The 4,322-nt window shown below is 36.4% G+C and overlaps 1 pseudogene; it reads left to right on the top strand.

Annotated features, from left to right (window-relative positions):
• The first annotated feature begins 806 nt into the window (after positions 1-806).
• Positions 807-1,234, top strand: LOC145504870 (prefoldin subunit 4 pseudogene; annotated as a pseudogene).
• The last annotated feature ends 3,088 nt before the right edge of the window (positions 1,235-4,322 follow it).

Genomic DNA, 4,322 nt, shown 5'->3' with positions numbered 1-4,322 from the left:
CAATTATAAATAGCATTTTTCAAAGAATTAGAACAAAACATTTTACAGTTCGTATAAATACAAAATTTGTAAACATACAAAAGACTCCAAGTAGCCAAAGCAATCTTGATAAAGGAAAAATGAAGCTGAAAGAATCAAACTCCCTGACTTCAGACTATACTATGAAGTTACAGTCATCAAAACAGTATGCTACTTTCAGTTGAATGTGCTCACATGTGCGCACACACACACGCACACACAAATCAGAAACACAGATCAACGGAACAGGACAGAAAACCCAGAGATAAATTCACACATTTATGGTCACCTAATCTATAACAAAGGTGGCAAGAATAAATAATGGAGAAAAGACAATCTCATCAATGATGCTGGGAAAATGGTGCTGGGAAAACTGGACAGCTACATGTAAAAGGATGAGATTAGAACACTCCCTAGTACCATACAGAAAAATAAACTCAAAATGGATTAAAGACCTAAATGTAAGGTTAGATACTATAAAACAGAGGAAGACATAGGCAAAACATTTTTTGACATAAATTACAGCAAGATTTTTCTGATCCACCTCCTAGAGTAATGAAAATAAAATAAATAAATAAACAAAGGGGACCTAATTAGATCTAAAACCTTTTTCACAACAAAGGATGTCATAAACAAAATGAAAATACAACCTTTAGAATGGGAGAAAATATTTGCAAATGAAGCAACTGACAAGGGATTAACCTCCACAATTGACATAAAACTCATGCAGATCAATATCAGAAAAAACAAAAAACTCAATCCAAAAAAGTGGGAGAAGGAGGGCCAAGATGGCAGTCACCATGAAGAAGGTAGCTGCAGAAGATGTCAGTGCTAGTTTTGAAGATCAACAGAAGATAAACAAATTTGCATGGGATACAAACAGAATCGCAGAAGTAAAGGAAGAAATTGAAACAAAACAAAACAAAAAAAAGTACTCCAAAATTTAGATGTTTCTAAGGACATAATGTTTGCAGAGGAGGAGTATTTATCAGATACTTTATCAGTGCTTAACAATACCTTATCAGATTGTTGCTGTTTTCATTAGAATTTTCAAGAAGAAACACAAGACATGTTAGAAGAAGCAAAGAAAAATTTTCAAGAAGAAATTGACATCTCAGAATCCAGAGTGGAATCAATTCAGCAGGTATCAATAGGCTTGAAACTTCAGTTACATGCAAAATTGGAATTAACAAACCTTGAAATTGATGAAAGTTAAACATTTTATACGGAGAAGGCAATGGCACCCCACTCCAGTACTCTTGCCTGGAAAATCCCATGGATGGAGGAGCCTGGTAGGCTGCAGTCCATGGGGTTGCTAAGAGTCAGACACGACTGAGCGACTTCACTTTCATTTTTCACTTTCATGCATTGGAGAAGGAAATGGCAACCCACTCCAGTGTTCTTGCCTGGAGAATCCCAGGGACGGCAGAGCCTGATGGGCTGCCGTCTGTGGGGTTGCACAGAGTCGGACACGACTGAGGTGACTTAGCAGTAGCAGTAGCAAACATTTTATAAAGCTTTTTAAAGTTTGTTTAACAAACTTGAATATTGTTTTAAATGAAAAAATGGTGGAAGATCTAGACATTTATCTAAAGAAGACATACAGATGGTCAAAAAGCTCATGGTTATACGTTTATGTCTTGTTTTAAGTTTAGCATACTATATTATGTTTTAATTGTTTCAAAACGAATATAAATATGCTAATGTTTTGATAACTCTTTAATAAGCATTTACTGCCAACATTTCAAGTTTCAAACTTTTTTTTTTTTTTTTTCTGGTCTTTGCAGACCGTGGGATCTTAGTTTCCTGAGCAGGGATTGAACCAAGGGCTCTGGACCACCATGAAATTTCCTTAACTTATTTAAAAAATATATCTTAGTCATGCTTGCTCTGGTTTTCTCCCAATGGAAATCATATTTTAATAGAAGTTTTACATAATTCTGAGACATTACACCATATATTTTAGTAAAATCACATGGCTTAATAAAGACCCCATGTACTTTCAGATGGGGTAAAACAGATAATTTTAGTAAACAGATAACACCTAATCTAATGTTCAACTGGACAAACATGTCAACTAAACAAACACTTTAATATCAGTAAAAGAATATCTTAAAATGCAAAATTTTGCCGTATAGTCAGACATACAATTCAGCATTGAATGTTGACGTTTTTATATGCACTAAAGTCATGAATTTAAAAGACAAAGGAATTTGGAACAAGTTTTCTCATTTTATCATTAAAATAATGCATAATTCATGTTTATGCCACATAATTACACATTTTGGTTCATGTCCCATAATTCAAAGCATGTTTATGATAGCTATATGTATCCCTTTTGCCAAATCATATAAAACATGAAACGTTCCACCCAATGGTGCTTTGCCAAAAACTATCTTTAAAGTTAATGTTTATTTTCCTTATACTTTCTAGTTCCTTCAAAACTGTATTAATTTAAATTTATTTTTAGTTCTTGAAGTAGTCATTTCATACAGCCTATTATTGCTTTAAATTACCTTCTTCTAGCAAAAACTCTCAATTTTCAAGTTGGAAATCCATCTCCTACAGTCATTTTCATGGTTTACACTGTTCACAACACCCCAAGGCCTGCTTACTATTTTCAAACCAAAATTCCAAGAGTCAGAATCACTAATGATACGTAAATTGTGAACAACGGAACCTTACTAAAACGATATCTTAAAAAGAATAAAATTTGGTAATACACAGAATCACTGTGGACCCTAGTCAGAGGACATTAATTCTGTAAGTAGTAAAAATATCTTATTATAAGGTAATTTCATTTTTAATATGGGCTTTTTTCACAGAATTGAGAACGTTGTATTTCTGAGGTTAGACATATTTTTGCATTCAAAGTGTTTTAGAATTACAATGTCAATAAATAAAACTCAGAAAGCAAACTCAAAAACACATTAAACAGATATTGAACTTCTGGGACAGAGAAGATGGTATAGACTTGTTATGCACTATTTCTTCTCACTAATTACAGTGATAAACCTAGGAAAGAATGAGACAAAAGAAGAGCTCTGGAAAGTAGAATGAGGAAAGGAAACTGGTTTGGGAACCCATAAGTGGAAGAATAGTGCAATACAGAGCATCTTCCACTCACCCCCAAAAGCCAACAGAAGATAACTTAGGCCTGAGTCCCCAACCAAGCAATAGAAGCTTTCCCTGGAAGACTGGATCAAACTGAATTTTCCACTGATCATACAGGGAAAAGGGTATTGATCAAGAGCTCCATAGACAGTAAGAACACCGGAAAGTACTTACTCGTGGGGCCTGAGGCTGTGCAGCTCACATTCACCAAGAGACAGCCTGGTGGTACCGGGCAGACTAGCAGTAGTGGCCAAGGGGATCCTGCCATGTACATGCATTCTAAGTTGTTTCAGTTGCGTCCAACTGTGTGCGACCCCATGGACAGTAGCCCACCGAGATCCTCTATCCATGGGGATTCTCCAGACAAGAATACTGGAGTAGGTTGCCATGCCCGCCTACATAGGATCTTCCTGATTCAGGGATGGAGCCCTCATCTCTTACATCTCCTGCATTGGCAGGTGGGTTCTTCATCACTAGCGCCACCTGGGGGATCCTGCCATAACAATCAGGAAATGCCTTCATCCTCTGGAACTTGAGACCTGTCTCCTTCAACTAATGTCACAAGGTGGCCAGGCAGCACTGACAAGAGGGATACTCTTACAAGAAAATATATCTCAGATCAGGAAACCTTGTCATTCCTGTGGCTTGACTGTTCCTTCCCCCACCTTGGGGCATGAGAGTGCTCCCCCTGGGAAAAATCCTCTTGCTCCCTCAGGCAGGAGATGTAGGGAGCACTGGTAGCTTCCGCTGAACCTGATAAAACAAGCAGACAAAAATGGCAATGCTAAGCTTCAGAGAATTAAACTGCAATTGAAACCATACTCACACAAGTATACTAGGATCTGAGTGCTAAATCTAACAAGGTAACTGCCTGCTAAAAGATGAAAATAGGACCCAAATTCCCCTGACATAATAGAAAAGATCTGAACAACATAATCAGACAAGATCTAATTGGGATACATAGAACACTCTATCTATCCAAACAATAACAGAATATCCTTTTTTATTCAAACATCCATAAAACACAGACATTATCCTGAACCATAAAGAAACCTTAACATATGCAAAATAATAGAAATTATACAGAGTTGACTATGAGAAAATGTTTGCAAACTGCATATCTGTCAATGCGCTAATGTCTAGAATATGTAAAGCATTGTCAAATCTCCACAATTAAAAATAAGCCAATT

This window comes from Giraffa tippelskirchi, chromosome 5 (assembly GCF_054371585.1).
Source record: "Giraffa tippelskirchi isolate mGirTip1 chromosome 5, T2T-mGirTip1v1.2.pri, whole genome shotgun sequence".
Taxonomy (NCBI): Eukaryota; Metazoa; Chordata; class Mammalia; order Artiodactyla; family Giraffidae; genus Giraffa; species Giraffa tippelskirchi.
The sequence above is the reverse complement of the archived record's forward strand: the minus strand, read 5'-3'. Positions and strand labels throughout refer to the sequence as shown.